Source organism: Crinia signifera, chromosome 5 (assembly GCF_055691185.1).
Source record: "Crinia signifera chromosome 5, ASM5569118v1, whole genome shotgun sequence".
Classification (NCBI taxonomy): domain Eukaryota; kingdom Metazoa; phylum Chordata; class Amphibia; order Anura; family Myobatrachidae; genus Crinia; species Crinia signifera.
In genome coordinates this window covers 290,637,320-290,660,337 of record NC_139221.1, presented here as the reverse complement: position 1 = coordinate 290,660,337, position 23,018 = coordinate 290,637,320, and the positions used below count along the sequence as shown (strand labels likewise).

Here is a 23,018-nt window from a genome sequence, read left to right as displayed (position 1 = left end):
TAAACAACATGCACCTGCAATAAAACTAAGAAAAGGGATAAACCTGGGCACTAGCACGCACAGTAACAGTGTTAGAAATCTGTTAGTAACAAAATATCAACTTTTTTACGTATATGAAACTGGATAAATAAAAACACTTATACTCCCCTTGTTGGATTGGAAGGAGGGCCAAGTGAAGTTATGTAATGATGACATCTATTATTTGGATAATAACCAAAAATGACCTTCAGTATTATCTACAGAGAAACATGAAAAAGTTGTATACATGTATACATTATACAGCAGGGCCAAAATCATTTGGGTATTTAAAAATGAACATGCACCTGCAGTCATATCAGCCTGACCTTTAAGTCTGGCGAATCGGAGGTGTGATGTTATTGTGGTTGATCAGTAATGCACAATAATACAGACATGTATGGCAAAATGTAACAGGGTGTGAGAAAAAGAACGTGAGAGAGATTTTGGGAGAGTTTTAACTTTTTTTTTAAAGCGGCAATCAGTTGCATGGCAAATAAAATCAGTTTTGTCAATGTAAGTGATTGGCGCCTTTTCAAAAATTGGAAAACTCTCCCCAAATCTCTCACTTTCTGATTCTCACACCCTATTACATTTGGCTCGTGATGTTTCTTGTGATTGATGAGTCATGCACAATAACATTCAGTTAAGAAACAGCCTGTAACATTTAACCATTTATCTACATGTCAGCACTTTGCAAGGTTTTTCTACTTCCCTCTCTTGCTGTACCACTTGGAGGAGGTGCAACTTAAGTCCCGCCTTCGGATCCTCTTTTCGACTGCATTGCCCACAATGTGTTTGGACTTGTCTGTGGCATTGTTCAGCTTCTTCCAGAGCATCAGGAGTTTTTTTCTGGAACATGTCTCTAACCATTGGACATGAACTGGCTGCAATGCTCATGGCTATCTTAAAAATGACCACCAAGAGGTCTAATAGCAGGTGACACAGCAGCCATGTCTGTATAGCCAGTCCAGCAAAACTTACCTTCTAGGTGTTGAGTTCCATCAGGGACCCAACAGAACCAGATATGACAGTTCCGAGAGTGACCACCGCATAGGTTAGCTGGTAGGAGGCTCAACTCTTGCCTATGACAAAATTAAAGCCCAAGAGGATTTATACTGCTGCACTCTTCAGTGAGGCTATAAGACTGGAAGCAAGATACAAACCAAGTTGCTGGCACTAACTGAAGGCAAGATTTCATCCAAGGTGCCCAACTTGCACCCTTGCAGTTGAAGTGCAGGTGGAGATGGGGAGGCACAGTGTACATGACCATGCACTGCATCTCTTATTGTACAGGCAGCCGGCAGCTCACATTATAATTTCCAGATGCTCTATGCTGTGGGTAATTGTATTCTAGGTATGCTTTGGCCCATCATTGCAACCCTTAACGTTGCCATCCTTACCACAGCACATAGTGGCTGGGCCATTTCCTCCAAGTGCCTCCCCGGTGGTTGGAGAGTCCATAAAGGAACTCCAACTCCTAGCCTAATTAGCTAAAACTAAATCAGAACAGTCAGCTATACAGAATAAGCAGTAGCCAATCCATGAGTTACAGTAGGTCATAGGTATACAGTTTATAGATCTTCAGTAAAAAGATAGACAGTAATTAGGTCATGTCCAAAATGATTGACATTGTAGACAGTACTTGAAGTCGATACGTTCATACAGTCGACCTGGCAATGATCAACACACGTTTTTTATTTTTTCAACTTCTTTGTCTTTTACCACCCTCATTAACTACGATCAGGAATAGTCATGAAGCATGGTGAGGGGACACATTTCCACTATGTTTGCTCAGGCATGGCAAAAAATACAAAGTGACTAAAAAAAACGGTACTTGTGTATTATCTGGGTGCCCGATTTTTTCATCACAGGGCAAAAAACCGTGTCACATCGAATCGCATGCAATCATATCGCATGCGATGCGACGCAACGCGATTGGAACTGATTTTTAATTGTACAGGCACCCAGATGCCTGATTCCTATGTTAAATGCCCCTCCAGACCCAATTTATTATTGTACACCCACCCTGATGCTAAATGGCCCCCCATTGTTAACGGCACCCCACTATCAACGCCAACCCGAAGCGTGGTGAGTGCAGCGAGCCCACGTGGGGCGGCGGTACGTGTCCTCCAACCTTTTCATACCCCCACTATCCACGTCAGCTTGGAGTAGATTTTCTATAGTGTGGCTAGCCACCGAGCCCGAAGTGTGGCGAGCGCAGTGCGCCCCGCGAGGGGACGTGGATTACTCCACATATATTCCACATCCGCTCGCCACGCTTCGGGCTCGGTGGCTCGCTGCGTTCGCCACATTATATAAAATCAACTCCACGCCGACGTGGATAGTGGAGGTATGAAAAGGTTGGAGGACGCGTACCGCCGCGCTCGCCACGCTTCGGGTAGGTGTTGATACTGGGATGGCGTTAACAATGGGCATTTCACATAGTAATCACACATTAGGGTGGGTGTACAATAAAAAATTGGGTCTGGGGGTGCATTTAACATTGTAATCAGGCATCAGGGTGCCTGTACAATGTAATATCGGGTATAATCGTGTCGCATCGCATGCCTTTATAATGGCATGCGATGCGACGCAATATTAAAATTGTATACTCTACCCGGGAAAGTCTCAAAATTGGGTCCCATCGCATCGCATGCCTTAATTAGTGGCATGCGATGCGATATATCGGGCGCCCAGATAATACACAAGTACCAAAAAAACTAAAAAAACTTGTGTCAACCATTTTGTGCTGACCATTTGACCTCAAAAACCTTATGTACCAGTTAAAATTTTGACTCTGTTGACCTTCTGCATGTCGACTATTTGGAGTTCACTCTTTGGAGTTGATCTATTGATGGTCTATCTTTACAGTGGATTTATTAAACCCCACCTGGAATGAAGGCCCTAGAAATGTTACTGCGTTGTGCTTGTCTACCTTTCCTGTAACTCGGTGACTTGTCACTAAGGGCCTTATTCTGGTCGGTGCGGCCGGAGCCGAATATGCGGCCAGGACCGTGCGTCCTAAACCCCGCCTTTCGTACGGATCGCTCACTCCGTCCGAATGCGGTAATCCGCCGACCGCACGGAGCACGAGTGAATTTCTTACAGATACACCTCCTCCATCATTTGGAACCTCCCTCATCATTCGATGGTCGCAGAACATCGAATGCAGGACGAGTGGTCCGCCAGCTCCCGCAACCTCAGACCACACAGGCATTTCTCCGTGCAAAAGCAGGGATCTGGGCGGGCAGCTGACATCCGGCAATGTCATATGTCCGCCCCCTACGCGTGCGTCACGACCGCATTACCATACGTACGCCCAGCGTTTTCATGGGAACGCCCATGAAACGCGGGGCGTATGCATATGGTAATGAGCCCAAACTGCCCTTCACGCCCCTCTCCACCCCCTGTTCGTTGTGTACACATTTCATGCGGAATTTGGCCGTGCATTCCGCTCGCACATGCGCAGAGACGCCCCTGCACATGCGCAGACACAAAACATCGGCGGCACGAACGCACGCGGATATTACCGCACCAACCAGAATAAGGGCCTAAGGGCTGATTCAGACATGTTTGCTATGCTGTATATGTTCGCAACCTAGCAAACAGGTAAACACCACCCATCTCTGCGGCATGAATCCCCTCAAATGCGGCAGCAGGGTTGAAAAATCATTCAATGGTCGCCAACAATTGAATGATTTTTTTTTTACCGAGTGCAGATACATGCCAGTCTATATTGACTTTTTTCTTGGCTGGAGATGGCCGAATTCAGGGCTGGTGCTGAAGTCATGTGACGTCAGCCACCCGCCCTGAACAGCATTGACATGCCTGCATTCCCGTTTATTGTTGGGGACGCCCATAAAACGCTTGGAGTTTCCCTGCATCAGTCCCCTGTCCGCCCCCTCCCCTGACATTGCCTACACCTTGGTGAGTGTGACACTCGGCAAAGGCGTTCACATAGAGGGTTTGCAGAAGCACATATTGGTGCTTGCACAGACCGCCACCATCAACAACGGGTCAGAATTCGGCCCCATCTGTATGTGTCTGAATCAGACCCTTAACCTGTACATTGCCTACTTAAACACTGGCCTCATACACCTATACACAGGGCTGGCAAAAGAAACTACATATTGAACGTGTTTTTTTAATTGTTACAAAAGAAACATAATTAATATTCACTAATACCGGAGGGGGGTTCCAGGCAAGTACCCTTACAGAAAACCAGGCCGGTGCCTTTATAAACCATTGCTAGATACTGTACTGCCGCAGCCATGCTTACATCCCCTGAGCTCCTCAGAACCTTTGGGCTCCTCACAAGCTCGGGGCCTGGTACAGTTGTCCCCTTTGACCCCCTGTCACCTGCTCTGCCTATACATGGTATGGGTAAAAACCGGACCCAGACAAAACCCCGGACCACCGGACCGGACATCAAAATCTGCAGTCCGGAGCTTGCAGTATCCGGTCCAGGGGGTGTCCTGTCCAGGGGGCTTCACATAACAGCTGTCACCAAAGAGAGGAGGAGTAGGAGAATAAAGCCTCCCTGTATGGTCCGGGCATGTACCAAAAACCGGAACGGTCCGGACCACACCAGGAGACTGTAATCTCCCCTTCCCCATGTCCCTGGTGAAAGCTATCACAGGCATCCCCCCTGGACAAGACACCCCCAGGATGGGACTCCCCCCGGACTGAACACTACAAACTCCAGACTGCAGATTTTGATGTCCAGTCCGGGGTCTTGCCCAGGTCCGGTTTTTACATAGTCCCCCTATACAGTGACTAAAGTCATTTTGCTTTAACAAGTAAGCCTGCAAAGCAAATATCGCTATTTAATATCATTTTATTATTAAGTCCATTTGACTCCATACATTATTTGTCCTTTAAGAGGTGGGGATATTATGTACTTTACTTTTATCTGTCAGGATACTATATTCTTGCTTAAAAGATATTCTGTACATTGCGTAGGCATATAAGAAAAAGGTGGTCGCTGCAGTATATGAGTCATCAATCAAGCAGTGAAAATTGCTTGGTGAAAGCTTCCCTACTGCGTCTATGTAAGAGCTGTATGTGCCCAATTATTCCCATCGAATAACAATGTTGGCTTCAGGGCTTTCTCTTCCTCCTTGCAAGTAGATTAGGCTGCAGACTTTTAAGCATTTGAGGACATTACCCATCAGCCCCCTGGATTATGTTATCAGCAGAAAACAGATGGAGCAAATCAGAACAATTCCATTCCTCACCTGTTGCTCACATTCAGTATTAAAGCCCATTGAAATAAATTGCTTAGAAACGGGAAAGGATAACTTTGGTATCAAGTTAAAGAGACGTCACCTACTGTTATTATCAGTATCTGCTCACTGTGCAACAGACTCTGAGCTTAACATTTGACTTAGCTGTAAAATGTATAAAAAAAATAGGCTAAAGCTTGTATAACAGGAGCAAGTATTACGCTGCTCCCCTTCTATCTTGTAAAAAAAAATGTCATTTGTGATATAATACTTCATTGAGCTCTAGTGTAAATATTTGTTTTCCATGCTCATTTTTGCAGTGTGAAAAAATTGGGAATTTTTTTTTTTATTGGGAAAAAAAATGTCACCAGACTCACAGCTCAGGGTCCTCCCAGTCACGGGCGCTGTAACCCGCTATTAGTATCAGCACCCCGGTCAGGCCGCACCTCAGCAGCAGGGACACTGCCACCATGTTCTCCCCTCCTGTGTGACTGGTGTTTAATCCCTGCAGCCCAGTCTAGATGATGTCCGGGCCAGGGTGTGACCCAGCTCAGAGGAAGCAGAGAGTAGGAGCTTACTGCTAGTTCTACTTCTTCAGGTTGTAGGTAGGATGCAGTGTGAAAGGAGGGGGTGCACTCAGCACTCCGCGGTCACACAAGATGGGAGCTGAAATGCTGGTGACATGTTTTAAACATACAAGATTGTAGTCACTCGACAACACACTCCAAAGCAGGCCATACAGAACGATTTGGAATCTTTAAGATTTCAGACACAAATTCTGAAAACTCTTGAAAAAGAGTCCCCGGACTCGAAACGCGTTGGTAAGGATTGCTTTTCATTTCCAGGACCCAGCCCAGTGTTAAGTTTGTGGAGCCTTGCAGGGTGTGTCTCATTTGGAACACTCTGTTACCATCCTCTGCTCCATCCACCTCACTGGGTAAGGGAGGACTTCATCACATTTTTATTTGTTCATTTGTTTATTTTTATTGTTCAATTTTATGCCTGTCATTTTAAATAAATTCTGTGTCAGTTTCACCCAGTACGCCCAGGGTCTTACTTACCTACCTACACAAGACTACCCATAGGTGTTTTTGGGAACACCAAGTAGGACCCAGGCAGCACAAAGGGGGTGCGCAGGGAGACTTTTAGTTCAACGTACCACTACCAGCTGTTAATTAGTCATTCACAACAGATTAAGAAAACCTGGACTGGATCTAAACAGTCCTGCTGCTCTAAACCCTGGACTGGATATTCCACATTCACTTCATGTGGAATTATGCTGTCCCTGCCACACAACCTTATTCCAAATCTGGGGCTAGATGACAACTTTTAGCACTGAGTGTAGGGAGGAGCAAATTAATAAAAGTGGCCCTGGTATTGCTACCTGCTGCACACAGCATTAAAAATGGGCATGAAGCAAGTTTACAAAAAGTACAAGAGATGCAGAATCATATGCATTTGTGACAGGTGGGGTCAAAGGAGACAGTTGTGACAGGCCCACTGAAGTAAGGGGCCCAGAAGTATGGCTGCAGTGGCAGTGATGTTGGACACAGTATTGGTTTCCCCGGCCACTCGACCATCTGTTCTGTGAACTGACCACTTGGCTGTCTCTGGGCGTAGGGCCATCTGCTCTGCACTCCCAGCCACTCAGCCATCTGCTCTGCGTTTCCAGCCGACTGCTCTCCGTGAACCGGCCAGTCCACCATCTGCTCTGCCACAGTGGCCTCACTAGCAGGGTCATACCCATGTCTGCGCCTGCCCCTGATGCACTGCACTGCTATGTAGAGGAGCGCTGGCTTCTCCCACCCCTTTGATGCCTTGAGGCCGTTTGAAATACTGCACCAGTCGCTTGCCAATTAGAGCTAGTGTATGTTGATTGGCTGCTGGGCTGCGAGCTGCAATTGACTCACCAGGCAGCACCATCTCTGAAATGGGTACTGAAGGGGTGGAAGAAGACTGTGCTGCAATTTCCTTCCTTCAAAGTGACCAACAGCAGGGTGGTGAGTGAGCACTACAGGGGCATTATATGTAAGCAGGTTGTGTGTGTGTGTGTGTGTGAGGGGGGGGGTTGCAGAAATATCAGTGTACAGGACCCAAAGATTTATGTTGCTGCCCCTGAGCATAGCTGGTCAATAATCTCCCATAGATTAAAATCAGTGAGAACATGTTGTTGGAACTGCAGGCCAGAGAGAAGGTAAAAGTGTAAGTACACCTGTATCACGATCTGGGTAATCAAACAGACATTCTTACCATCTAAGTGCCTGTCCAGACTGTCTCTGCACCTCAGGGCCCTGTCATGTCAGCATCCTGCACACAGTGAGGCAATCCCAGTGGTGCAACTAGAATTTTTTTCATGGTGGTACTGATAGCCTCCACCAAAAATGGGCGTGGCCATGAGGGGGCGTGGTCACACACAGCTAGAGGAGTGACTAAATGACAATAGAGCATGGCATCAGGAGACAGGGAATGAGAAACAGAGGATGACTGGGGGTGGGTTGGCTCTTGATTGGGGGAGAGCTGGGCAGCTTGTGCTTACAATTGTGGAGCTTGCTCTTCATGCTGGGGGCGCTGCTGATGCCTGTCAGTGTGACAGGCTAAATCAGCAGTAGCCGGTAGCTGCATACAGCACAAATCATAACGCTGGGTGGGCGGGCTGGGGATGCATTATATTTAGACTTAAAATAAAAATAGAATTGACAGTGGGTCAGGGGGTAAGTGGTACTGTTTACCAGCAACATATTTCTTACAAGTACTCCGTACCACGCCGTACCCCCTTACTTGCAACACTGGGCAATTCTGCTATCTCCCTTGTGGCCATCAAGCACCGCTATGTCCGTGGCTGTGCATCATGTCTCTCCTCACACGCCTGTGGTTTTCCAGGCCGTCGCCAGTGCTCCCGGCCACAAGCATGTTGCTACAAACAGACTTTCCCGCCAGAGCCAAACATGGGGGCTACTGTTTCACAGTCAGCCCTGCCTCAGCCAATCCCCACTTCCCAGTGGGTATAAGAATCATGGGAAACAGTCTAAATTACTAGTGCTTCAGTTGTCTCCTGCTGATGGATTTGTGTCTCTCTGCTGCAGTGTGTTTACTTCCAGGTATTCCAGCTCCTGTGATCCTCTGCTTCTGCGATGGATACTCACCTCATCACAGTATCGCCTACCTATCAATGTTCCACCATCATTCCTGAGTTATCAATGTTCCACCATCGTTCCTGAGTTATTGATGTTCTGCCATCGATCCTGAGTTATCGATGTTCCACCATTGTTCCTGAGTTATCGATGCTCCGCCATTGTTCCTGAACTATTGATGTTCCGCTATAGTTCCTGAGCTATCTATGTTCCACCATCGTTCCTGTAGTATCAATGTTCTACCATCGTTCCTGATCTACAGCTCTTCCAGTGATTCACATCACATCCATTCTATCCATTCCATATTCACATCTATTCCACAGCAACCATCGATGTTCCATCGTTGTTCCTGAACCAACTCTTGGCATCCACAGTAATGTACCCTCCAGTTTATTGTACCTTGCGGCAACACTGCTATAAAGAACTGCATCAGTGTTTACACTGCACCTATTACTTCTGACCATCGAAGTGTCCACAACTATAGCCATACCAATATCTGTGTATTGTGTTATACGTTACTGCCGAGGTATCACATTATTGATGTTATTGCGATAACTAGGGTTGCCACCTCATCCCTTTAAAACTGGAGACATATTAATTACACAGGTTCTGTGGCTGATTAAAAAAATACAGTTGGAATGAAGTCTGATGGCTGTTTAAAAAAAAAACAGTTGAAATTGAGTCTTGAAGTGAGCCAGCCACAGAACCTGTGTAATTAATATGTCTCCAGTTTTAAAGGGATGAGGTGGCAACCCTAGCGATAACTCAGCGCAGTGTATGAGGGCCCTTACAAACAAAACTATCTATATAAAAATGTGAATGCTACCACTGGTCACAAACCAAGACAAATCATAACAAGTATAATTAATACATGCACGTAACATCATACTATATACTGTATGTACATATCTGTAATACAGTATGACAACCATCTTCCTCCCTCAATAAAATCCTGATAACCACCATTCATCCTGCAATGAAAATAATGCACTGCCCACCCCAGACTTGACTAAGCCCCCCTCATTGTCAACCCTCCAGAGAGGCTGGGGGCGTCATCCAATGTTAAGGAGCCTCCTGTCTGTTCCAGAAGAGTAGGCAAGAAATATATTAATGATTGTGTGTATTCCAAATTTGACTAATTTACGGGATGCAGTTTAAATCCCGGCGGTCGGGATCAGAATCCTGACGCTGGAATCCCGCCCGCCGAAATCCCGACACTTTCTCCCTCCAGGGGTGTCCACGACACCCCTGGAGTCTCCCTTCAGACTTAGCGTGCCGAGCGCAGCGAGGCACCGGGCCCGCAAGGGGGGACGATCCACGTCCCCCCCTTGTCGGGATTTCGGTGGTCGGGATTTCGGCGGTCGGGATTTTGAACGCCGGGATCCCGACCGCCGGGATTTCATACTGAATCCTAATTTACTTATTATTGAATTGCTATTTCCTTGCTTTGATAACAACTCAGATCATTCAGGCCCTGGGCCAGGTGCACTAAGCAACAAAAGGGATAAAATGGAGAGTGAGCCAGCCAATCAGCTCCTACCTGCTATGTCACAGACTGTGTTTGAAAAATGTCAGACAGGGGCTGATTGGTTGGTTGCCTATCACTCTCCATTGTATCCCTTTTAAAGCTTAGTGCATCTGGCTACCTATGTTTTATGTTCATATACCATCACACACAAACTTTATTACATCTTCCTGGCAGAAACAACTGATAATCAAAGTGGTATTTGTGCAGGAAGCATAAATGACTGCTGCGAGTAACCCCTTTGTGTATAATATAGAGAAGGGTTCAGAACTGAGGGGTAACACCTGCCACGAGACGTGTGTGGAACAGGAGCTGCTTTGTTCCAGTTACATACACTGAGGTATCTGCTTGTTCTGTGGGATTCTGCATTTAGGGAGCAGACAATAAAGGCTTTTATGTACAAGTGCGGAAGAGACAGGAAAATTGCAGCTAAAGGAAACAAATATGAAGAGCCATGAGTCAGGAATCAGAGGAAGACGGAAGAAGCGGTGGTAACCATGGAGACTAGAGGTAATTACAGCATGTCACTGCAGGGTGACTGAGAAAATGGCTGAGTGTAGAAATGCCGCAGAAACATTGCAATAATCGTATGGGAGGAATAAGCAAGAGTACATTAGGCACAGGTTGGGTTCACTAGGTCGACAGTAAAAAGGGGTGTAGGTAGACCCCAATAGGTCGACTTGCACAAGGTCAACATGAGAAAAAGATTAACGCAATCAAAAGGTTTGCACATGGAACCCCAATTAGTGTACCCACGTCCCCTCACTCCGCTACCACTGCACTTGGCACACTTTACCGTTCCCAGGGCCTAATTCACGACAGTTGTCTGAGAGTAGATAGCCGCCGCCTAAACAGGAAGAGAAACCACCCTGTACAATTGTTCCAATGAATTGCGAATGGATCATTGAAGAGACTGTGGGCCAGATGCACTAAACTTCCAAAAGTGATAAAGTGGAGAGTGATAAACAGCCAGCCAATCAGCTCCTAACTGCCATGTTACAGACTGGGTTTGAAAGATGAAGGGTAGGAGCTGATTAGCTGGTTGTTTATCACTCTACACTTTATCACTTTATGACAGGGTTGCCTACCTGACCCTCTCTATGGCCAGTATTCAATGAGAAATTCTCTCCGTGCATGGCGAGAGATTTTTTCTCTCGCCATGCACTCGCCGTGTTCCGGAGCCTCCTGCTCCCCCTATTCAACGTGTTAAAGACTCGCCGCCACTCGCGGCGAGTCTTAACCCCTGCAGCGGACGAGCGTCCGCGGCAGGGAGCTGTCAGGGAGCCGGGGGACGTAGCAGCCAAGAGAGATTAAAGTCTCTCTTGGCTGCTGCAGGGGATATGGGGAGGGGAGCAGGGCTCCCCTGGACCCAGGCAGCACAGGCTGCCCCCCCTATAGCCAGCGGGGGACCCAGTATTCACTGTACCCGAACGTGCATCGGGTGCAGTGAATATATGAATATCTAATGAGCGGCTCGAGCGCTCCGGCCCCCTGCTGGCTGCACTGTGTAAAAAAAAAAAAAAAAAAAAAAATTGTAAAAAAATATTTTTTTTTTTTATTAAATATATATTCATGTGCTATAGGCACATGAATAAAAATAACATGGCCCTTAACAGAAAAAAAAACCTGATTTTTTTACACCAAAATTAAAAAAAACACCCTTTTAGTTTAAAAGTTCACATTCCTGCTCTCCATCAAAAGATGGAGAATTTCTACACGGAGAGAGACGGCGAGAATCACTTAGAAAGACGGAGAATATTTCACATTGAATAGGGTGGCTCGCCTTTGGAGAAAAAAAAACCTCTCTCCACCGCGTGAAAAGCACAAACTCTCCAGAAATCACAGCGAATTTTTCTCATTGAATACTGGCCTATGTGGGAGAAAATGCTCTGTTCCTGGCCTTCCCTGGTAATGTATGATTGCCAGCACCTGTGGGAGCTAGGTAAAGGTGTTTCACCACAGGTGATGGCAATCATACATTACCAGGGAAGGCCAGGAACAGAGCATTTTCTCCCTGAAGGAGAGGGTCAGGTAGGCAACCCTGGTTTATGAAGCTTAGTGTATTTGGCCCTTCGCTATCTGTGCAAATTTGAGTAGGTCTGAGGTTTCCACTAATTTGCAACTGACGCAGGCTGGAAGTGGTCATCACTGATGTCAGAGATAAACCCTTAAAATAGGCCCGGCTGGGCATGCTTGCATTTTTCTGATACAGCCATCAGGTTTCCATCCCTAAACATCAACTTTACTGTCAGTCAAGCTATGGCCACATTGCAATTACAGTTAGGGTGACCAACTCATCCCTTTAATCCGGGACACATATTAATTACACAGGTTCTGTGGCTGGCTTTCACCTGGTTTTAAACTGCCACACCTCAAGACTCCATTTCACCTGGTTTTAAACTGCCACAGAACCTGTTACAGTGCGCATATGCAGTCATTCGATAATCGCTCGATCCATGCTAAATCAGGACCCCAATCTGAGTCCATGATGGATGGTAAAGTTTGAAGAAGTAAAAAAAAAAAAGAAAACATGTTGCGATGGTCCTTTCCACCATGTCAGCCTAATGCATGTCACCCTGTAGGAGTTGGCCTTTTGACTGCCAACTTTATGACTTTTGACATAAGGACTAGATACCATTGGACACATTGTGGGGGAGATATACATCCAACCTTGTCCGAGAGCTAAAGTGGGAGATTTAGCAAAGCTTGGAGAGAGATAAAGGTGAGATAAAGTATCAAACAATCAGCTCCAAACTGTACTTTTGCAGGCTGTTTGAACAATGACAGGAGCTGATTGGTTGGTACTATGGGTTAGAGGCATTGTGCATGCATCCCACCGCTCCTTGCCAGCATGGTGGCGTTTAGTAACACAAAGGACACCTATCCTCATCTGACCGTTGTGATACAAGGACTTCTGGGTTTATGCCCCGGGAGTCCGTCTGTGCATGCCACGAATGACACGTGCTGCAAGGGACACTGGCTGGGATCTAATTGAATTTGCCTACCATCAAATGTAATACTTACTCGAGCTTAGTGCATATGAGATATGTGTCCAAACCCCCCCAAAACTCAATTTTTGGAGGTTTTACTGTATTTTTTACTGTTGCATCCGATCCTTTATATCTCTCCACTGTATCTCGCTCCAAGCTTTTGATAAATCTACTCTAAATTACAGGGCCAGCCTGCACCTAATTTTTTTTGGTAAGCCATTATATATTTTGGCCCAATAAACTACAGTCTATTATAAACATACCAAATTAAACTGCTATACTCTACTTATTGTGATTTTTCATATAAGTATATAGTCCCTAATGGTCACTAGGTATATAGTCCCTAATGGTCACTAGCATAGGCGAATCTAGGGGGTGGTCCGGGGGTGCACAGGACCACCCATTAGCCCATTTTGTAGCTGAGGGATGGGGCTTTCCAACGAGCCCAGCCCCGTGTCTCTAGCCCCCTGGGAACCAGAGATACGGCCAAGCAAACCTGGAACGTTTTCCCTATAGGATAACATGGGACCCGCTAATTCCAACCCACACCCAGTTCAACGGCTGCCAGTTCCCCCTTCGGTATCACTGAAGCTCGACGTTGATCTCAGTCGAACCCAAATCGCTGGTCCTTCAATCTGATACCAGGCTGGATCCATACGGGTTAATTGGTTCCAGGGATATTGAGGTTAAACCGTTTTTTTTTTTTTTCATTTCTTAAATGTAATTTCATGACTGTTTATGTTTTTTGAGGGCAGATTTCTCTGGAACCAAACAGCCCAGTTTCACGGGACCAAAATCATTCGAAGCCAACTCAAAAGTTCTTCAATATGATACTGGTCTCATGTAAATGGGTCAGTTGGTTCCGAAGATATACCAGAAAATGCAGGGACTAGGCTGGTGTATAAGGGGTCAGCCTGGGAATGTCCCTGCATGATCCTGGGACCATATTCCCGGGTAAATCCCTGCATTTTCTGTTGTGAAAGGGGTATTATTTCAAACAGCCGTGACCTGCAGTGCTCTGAATACAGCCGGGCAGCCCCCTGCTCTCTGCCCAGCTGTCAATGGCTGACACCCCTGCAGCTTCCGCACCAATTCTTCTCCCCGTTTTCACCTCAGCCCGCCCCCCCCCCTTTAATCACGTGGTGCCGGCGCCCGGCGTGCTCCCCCCGATGTCATGCACAACAACAGCGTGCACAATATTTCAAAGGGGACACCAGGAGGCGTGCTCTGCGCTGCGCTCTGCTCCTCTCCCCATAGAAGGAGCTGCACCGCTCTCCATCTCTCCCTGCAGCAGCAGCGAAGGCTCATATAAAAATTTGCAGTAAGTGGCACTTTTGGGGGCATTGCTTAAGGGATGCTACAAGTGGCGGTATGTGGGGGCATTACGCATAATGTGTGGCTTAATGTGTAAGGGGCATTACGATGTGCAGCATCATGTGTAAGCGGCATTATGTGTGCAGCATCATGTGTAAGGGACATTATGTGTGCAGCATCATGTGTAATGGGTACTATGGTGCGCGGCATCATGTGTAATGGGTACTAAGGTGTGCGGCATCATGTGTAATGGGTACTATGGTGTGCGGCATCATGTGTAATGGGTACTATGGTGTGCGGCATCATGTGTAATGAGTACTATGGTGCGCAGCATCATGTGTAATGGGTACTATGGTGCCATCAAGCAAGAACCCCCTAGCAATGAGCACGTAGGTAAGCAGCACTTACGTGGCAAATATGTAATGGGCATTCTGGTTTGTTATATAGTATGTAATGGGCATCATGATGTGTGGCACAATGTGTAATGGGCATCATGATGTGTGGCACAATGTGTAATTGGCATTACGGCGTGTGGCTTTATGTGTAATGGGTATTACGGAGTTTGCTAAAATGTGTAATGGGCATTACTGTGTATGGTCTAAAGTGTAATACCACACCCCTTTTTGTGATGCCACGCCTCCTTCCCATGAGGCCACGCCCCCTTTTTGCCGCGCGGCTACGCCGCGCAAAGGTCCCCCTGCTATTATGTCTGGATCTGGGACCACCCATTACCATAATTCTAGATTCGCCTATGGTCACTAGGTATATAGTCCCTAATGGTCACTAGGTATATAGTCCCTAATGGTCACTAGGTATATAGTCCCTAATGGTCACTGGGTACATCGCCTCGCACTGTACTACAAAAGTGATGTGATGCGATGAGATGTAGCACAAAAAGTACTGCCTGCACATACTTTTTGTGATATACAATATTGTACACGGTGCGATTATAACCACATGCGATGCATTTTGTACTTTAAAAGTGCGATAATCGCAACGTGTATGGGTACCTTCATAACAGGCAGCATTTGAATGAAATTGGCATGTTGGATTCCTCATCCAATAGGTGATAAATTACAGTAATACCCCCAATACCTGTTTGAACACATAACTAAAAGCAGTGTTGGACATTCCTGACACAAAATCTACTATAGACTGAAATGGGTCCAGATCAGTGTTCCCTCTAAGCTGTGCGCATGTGCGCGCGCACACAACTCGACAAGCGTGCGCACAGACATGACAACAGAGCGCACAAAGCAGCAGTGGTCCCTTTTTGTAGTTTTGGACTCAATTAATGTGTGTTTCACCCATTAACTACATTGTGTGCTGTGTTTTGAATGTTTACATGTTTAATATCATTTTAAAGTAAAGTTAACACAAATGCTGAATGCCATTTTCCAGTTATATATAAGTGACGCACAAAAATTTAAATTTCCTTACAAAGTTGCACAGCCAAAATCTTTTGCCGCACACAGCCTTCATAACATTAGAGGGAACATTCCGCACAGTCTGTATAGTGTCTGTAAAGTATCCATGATGGCTTACACTAATACTGTGTACACACGGGGGCAATAGGGGCTATAATCGCTGGGAATATGGTCGCAGGCGACCATATTGCCAGTGATTGGAGTGCGCACCAGCGATAAATCGCCGGGTGCAAGCAATATATTGCTGAGCAATATATCTCCCCCCGTGTGTACAGGGCTTTACACATGACCTGTAGACACATATCCTCCAACATCTGAAGGGCAGAAAGTAACCAGTACAAAAATCGGAAAAGGTTTGTGGCCATGGGTAAATGGGGCTTAACCACTCACCATTTCTCATACTTTCAATGGAGAGTCGGAGACCCAGAAAGTCAGTACAAAGCCCTTTTTGGCCGGTACAGGCCAGAAAAAAAAACAGTACTGTACTGGCCAAAAAGTTGCAGTTGGAGGGTATGTAGACGTGCTCCCAGCAATGGTCTTGGAGTTGTTATTGATGACATTAGCCACATACAACCCAAAACTGCCAGAAGATCTCATATGTAAACACCCCCCCCCCCCCAAAAAAAAATAGAGTAATAATACACCAGACCTTACAAAAACAACAAAACTTCCATCATGTTTCACCAATGAACACCAGCATCCAGCACTGTACAGTCTTCACATCCGTATATACATGAAAGATACAAGAAAAGTTTTTTATTTCTTTCATCTTTTTTGGACAAACAATCTTGTCCCTCTTAAGCCTACAAGCACCTGTGATTTCAAAGGATTTGAAGTAAAAATGGCAGGGAAGGGAGCTAAAGACGCTCATTACTACACTGTAGAAATCTGAACATTTTGATGAGTCGACATTATCTAAATAATACTGTTTAAAAGCCCTCATTATTTCCCAACACCTTAAATAACACCTTGTTCTGATCACACAACAAGAGATATGACGGGCTTCTATCACAGATCTGGTGCCGTGTGCTTTATCGTGCTCAGCACAAGTGGCAGCTGCTGCCCATGGGCTGCAGGTCAGACCACGTCTGACAGGGGTAGGCAGGTTAATACTAGTATATAAAGTTTATAGTACCTATTCAATTGTGTTATAAAATGTGTACTGGCAGACTGTCCCCATGGATCTGCGGTACGGTACTGTATCACAGCCACCGCTGCACCAGCTGGAACACAGAACTCAGCTTCTGCTTCCCCTATAACCCATAACCCACCCCTAACATCAGTTAGACCAAGGGTGGGATTCCGGTGCATCCCGAAACACAACCCAGGCTTTACATTCTTAACATTTGCAAATAAGTTTTTTACCGCATTTTTCCTTTAGTGCATCCTGCCCAATGGTGCAATTTGTAGCCAAATGCTGGTATACCTTATGCTATGCACTACAGGTGATTCTACCACCCACAATCTAATGGTAAAACAGAAATGGTTGACCATGATACCCACAGCGGCACTACAGATCAAAGAGGACAGACTTCCCTCACCGGCTGACCTACAGTACAGACATTTTTTTTTATTATATGTATCTGGTCCAAGCTATAGGTGGAGCCACCTTTATTCATCCGGCTGGCACCTGGGAGCTTTCCATCTCAAAGTGCTTTTTCGCCACGATGAGGATGCTCATGCATCTCGCATTTACAGCAAACGGCGCACAGAGATGGAAAGATATGACACTTCCGCAAGATGAAGGTGGCTCCATCTGTATTATTCTGGGCAGATTTCGCATAACCAGTATCATACAGTACATCCTCCAATTCCACTCTTGTTCGCAATCTGTGGTCTACATTCACAAGTTCCAGATTTCACACCATTGCCACTTTCATCACTTACTGTCACTAACAATAGTCATCTATCTCTTCTTGATACAAGCTTAACAAGATAATCCTTAATTGCTTCCACCCCAGTCTTCCTAAATCTCATCAAGTTTAATATGTCATAAAAGATTGTTCATGTTTTCGTCATTTATGTATGCAATGTTTGATGTACTAAGAACTTGGTATAGTTTCAAAATGTGATGTTAAATTTGCTCAGAAACCCAAAGGGCATCCAGTGGCCGTCCTAAAACGAGGGAGCGTCTCCATTACTGTACTTGGTGCTGCCACTTCATGGCTTTTCATCTTGTCTTGGAAGTGTCCACCACAGTGTTGCTGCCAGTTGTTTGTCTTAACATGTGGAGTCTGCCATGCCCAGGACATGGGTTTAGCCACCTTGTCTTCAGTCAGGTGATTGTTTACCAATGAATACTGGACCTGATCCCTGCACATGACTCCAGTGGCCTATCAACAGCCAGTCCACCCTATTTAAGTATCTTCCTGACCAATGCTCTTGCCAGAACAACTTCTACTCTAGTCAGGTAGCCTAGCTTTTTGTATTATTATTATTTTTTATTGAAGCAAAGTATTATACAGTCGCATCAAATAAATAATAGATTCAGAATGTATGTATATATAAACATTGACAATAAAAGCTTTTGCCCGTGAAATAATTGCTTTGGTGATCATTACAGCATATCACATAAATTGGTATAATAAAATAATAATAAACAAAACTATTGACTAATAAAAGAGAGAAAACAAGAAAGAGGAAAAAAAAGTAGTCATAGTCGTCTGCATGTACCTGATTCTCCTCTCATCCCGGCAAAACAAGAAAATATATCATAGGGTAGTAGGTGGGTCTACTGTTAGAGTATCTCCCATATTACATATATTACTAGTAAAAGAGTTATGGATTTCATTACCAACCGAAGTAGACAAAGTTGAGATATAGCTCTCCCATGTTTCTATGAAACAATGCACTTTTTATGTCTCTTTCCAAGACCACTCCCTCCCATTCCATGCGAATATATTTAAAAACATTTCCTGATATCTAGAGGAGTAATACGTTTTACATACTTTGACATGTGATTTTAAAAGATCATTAATGTAAGTGAGTATTGTTTGTTCCAGAGGTGGCTCCAGTTTCAGAGATAAGCGCCGGGGCCGAAGATTTGAATTTGGATTCGTCAACGCGATTTGGATTTGGCTTTGTCGAGCGGTGGTGAAAAGGTTTGGATTTGGATTTTTTTCAGAAATGGTGAAAAAACACCCACATTTTTGCATTTTTTTGTATCTAGAGTAATATTAACCTCAATAACATTAATTTCCAGCCCTTTCCAGACAATTTTGACCACTTTACAGCTCACAATGTTGTTTTCATTCTATTTAGGCCAAGGTCTGCAGCAAGCTGGCTGGTTGTTAATACTTTGGCCCTTATTCTAATTCGGACGGTACGGCCCGCGTGCGGCCGTACCGCCGATGTTTTTATTCTGCACATGCGCAGAGGTCAATCTGCGCATGTGCAGCCCCCTTCGCCGCAGACGTATTTCGTCCGCCGCAAAGGGGGCGTATAGGGGCGTGAGGGGCTTCATACCCTCATTTCCCTATGTGTACGCCCCGCGTTTCATGGGCGTTCCCATGCAAACGCGGGGCGTATGCATGGTAATGAGGGTATGACGCAACTCATGGGGGCGGAAAGCTGACGTCGCCGGATGTCAGCTTTCAGCCCCCATACAAGCTAGCACACGGACGATTGTCCGTGTGGTCTCAGCTTGCGGGAGCTGCTGGGGCGTGCGGACCTGCCTTCGATGGTCGACGACCATCGAATGCAGGGGGCAGCTCCCACCATGGTGGAGGCGTACGCCTCCACCATTTTTATGCGGATCGCCAGCCGTCCGTGTACGGACGGCCGTGGTGATCCGTCTCGTGGGCGGGGATTGGTTTGTGCGGCCGGAGCCCCGTGTGCGGCTCTGGCCGCACCAACCAGAATAAGGGCCTTTATACTAGGCAACAGAGCCACGGCACCAAAAGATTGTAGTTGGTTACATAACTGCCACACAGCAGTGGGATTAATGAATGGTGATGCAAGATGGAATTTTCCCTGGGCCCACCCACCCATAGCTTGTAAAAAAGGACATGCACATTGCATACTTGAACACAAACCACGTCAGATATCAGCCACAATCAAATCCTAATTCTTTCATCCGAGGAACATAGCCAGAATCAAACACTTAATCTCATCTGAAGATCTGCCAAAAGTCAGACATGCATTTGTATCATCTCGTTTGGGTTACTGAAATGCCCTCTACCTTGGTCTCCCAACAAAATAACTGCACCGATTACAACTGGTACAAAACGCAGCTGCCAGGCTGTTAACTAACAAGCCCCGTTCTAGCCACATTACTCCCATTCTCTACTCCCTTCACTGGCTGCCAATAAAATGGTGAATCATTTTCAAGATCAATCTACTGAGTTTCAAACCCCTACATGACCAAGGCCCAAGGTACCTTAAGCAGCTTCTGATTCCATACTGTCCCACCAGATTACTGCGATCTGTAGATGAAGGACTTTTAGCAGTACCTAGCATCTCCTGTAGTTCATCTGGGGGTCAAACTTTTAGCCACTCAGCTCCTACTTTATGGAACTCACTTCCCCTCACAGTTCGAGAGACTCCTACTCTAGAATGCTTCAAAAACAGACTCAAGACTTTCCTATTAACTCAAGCGTTAACTTCAGTCCCTTAAGTATTGTTTATGAAAAGCTTTTCTGTACGTCATTGTTTCTGTACTGTATTACATTCATTCTATCTGTTAAGCACCTTGAGTCCTATTGGAGAAAGAGCACTATATAAATAAAATTATTATTATTTCAGTCAGAGGGACTGCATAACCTGTGACTGAAATGACTGGTTCGTTTGTCCCCCACAATTAAAGAAGCAATGCTCAAAATAGCGCATTATATAAGAGGAATCTCAAGAAAAAGAAGAGGCGCAAGGTGGAATTGTCCCTGGGTACACCCACCCACCCGTAGGTTGTAAATAGGACATTGCGCACTTGACAAACCAGTCATTTCAGACAGAGGGACTGGCAAACATGTGACTGAAATTACTTGTTCGTTTGGGCCCCCACAATAAGGTACAGACTGACTGATTTCATCATTCGCCATCCTAATTTTCACTCTCATCTGTGTGTACATCCTTGGAGTCATCATCATCACCACACAATATCAGTTCATCACTGCTGGAATCCTCCATGAGCGATGTCTGTGTTTTGTGATGGAATTGGTGGGAAAGGTGTTCCTCGTGAAATTTGTAGTTAATTTTTATGAACATCATTTTTTTTAATGCGCAGCTTGTATAATGCTGCATGAAGGCCGAACAATCACACATGGAACTTCTGACAGTATACTGTGGGTGCAGTACGCACAAACAATGAATAAAGAAGAGAAAAATTGATTTGGATTTTTTTACTTTCATTTATTTTTAATGCACAGCTTGTATAATGCTGTGTGGATGCAGAACAATCACACATGTAACTTCTGACAGTATACTATGGGTGCAGTACACACAAACAATGAATAAAGAAGAAAAAAATACTGTAGATTTGGATTTTTACTGTTTTTTTTGTAATGTGCAGTTTCTATAATGCTGCGTGGAGGCAGAACAATCACACACGGAACTTATGGTGTATACTATTGGGGTACAGTATACACCAAAAAAATAAAGAACAGCAGAATGTATTTTTATATTGTATTTTTTTTTTATTGTTTGTATAATACTTTGTGGACTGTGGAGGTAGAACACTCACACAGAATTTGCTCTGACAGCAGTATATAGTGCATTGGATTGCTGTGCAGCACACCACAGTGACCACACACCACAATGAAAAAATGATAAAAAATGAAAAGCTAACTGACAGCCTGCCTGTGTACTACTGTACCCACTACACTGACTGATAGCCTGCCTAACACACGACCAGTACAATTACTACAATATAATTAAGTATATATAATATATAAATTAGCACAAACCCCAGCACACAAACCCCTCTGCAGTCTGCACTGCCACAAACCCCTTTGCACTGCACAACACCCCTCTGCACCGAACAAACCCCTCTGCACTGCACAGCACAAACTGCTCCGAAGTCTGCACTGCACAAGCACAACACCACGCTGTCTGCATTTCACAGCACCCCTCTGCACTGACTGCACTGCACTGCACCCCTCTGCACAACACCCCTTCTGCACACAGTGACAACACCCCTCTGCACAGCACCCAGACCCCACTGCAGAACTGTGCGCAGCTGGAAGCGTGACTGTGAAATGGTGCCGAATTCTCGGGACGCCAAGCTTTTATAGACAGCGTCTCGTGAGAATCTGACGCCAGATTCCCGAGTTCGGCCATGCTCGGGTTTCCGAACAAAGCCGGAAACTCACGACCATGGCTCGTGGGACGTTGGGTCGGATGTGTTCGGTTCAGTTTAGTTTCGACGGATCCCGGACTGCTCATCTCTATAGTAGTTTCCAGTGTACCTCAGTTTGCTCCTGTGTACATTCTCAGCACCAGTCCCTAATGGTCAGTGCTCTACTCAGTCTCCATTGTGCTCTATCAGGGGTTGTACACCTACGGCCCAATTCAGACCTACTCGCTAGGCAGCTGTGCTATTTTGCAGTTGAGAACCACTAATATGGGTAGATAACTAATATTGCCTTGTTTATGATATTGTCCTCCTGTTTATTTCAGCTTTTGTACACAAATGGGTTACTATGGCAAAGCTGCAGTCCTGAGCCCCATCATCATGAGTTGCGGACCTATGACGTCATTGACAGGTGGTAACCGCAAACAGTTTCACTTCCTTTGCATGGTGTGGTCCATAAATATAAGATATCTGTAGATGTATTCTATCCTGACGAAAGAATAAATTATCTGAAAAATGTAAATCTCTGCTGTGATTTATTTATATTATCGTTACAAGTCCCATGAGTGCTGTAACTTTCTGTGTGTGTTTGTGTGTGTGTGTGTATATATATATATATATATATATATATATATATATATATATATATATATATATATATATACAGTATATACGTGTGTGTGTGTGTGTGTGTGTGTGTGTTATTTACCACTGAGCATGGCCTCCCTTGTAATGATTACAAACATCTGTATTATCAGTAAGCTATGGGGCATTTTCAAAGAAATGAGGAGAGTGGGATACCCTTACTACAATAAATGTTCTGGATCCCATTCCCTACTATACTCCCTGTTCGAACCTGCGTAATGAATTTATAAGACATTTATCATACTGTAGACCTAAATTTACTAAGCAGCAGGTTTGCATGGTGTCGTTTAGAAACCCCAGATACCGTTGTTGAATGATAGTGATTTTGTTTTCATTGATAGTGTTAGTAATGCGGATCTGGTTCAGTTAACCTTCTTTATCAACACATAGATGGTGTCAGCCAACCAAAGTTATTTTACAAAGTACGCCTATTCTTCATACTAGCCAGCTATTTGGC

At 45.1% G+C, this 23,018-nt stretch overlaps 1 long non-coding RNA gene across 1 annotated transcript; it reads left to right on the top strand.

The window, feature by feature from the left end:
• The first annotated feature begins 10,270 nt into the window (after nt 1-10,270).
• Nucleotides 10,271-22,439, top strand: LOC146079730 (uncharacterized). The gene is made up of 3 exons (XR_014474719.1): nt 10,271-10,409; nt 18,633-18,731; nt 22,243-22,439. It is a non-coding gene; the product is annotated as an uncharacterized LOC146079730 (long non-coding RNA).
• Nucleotides 22,440-23,018: the final 579 nt, after the last annotated feature.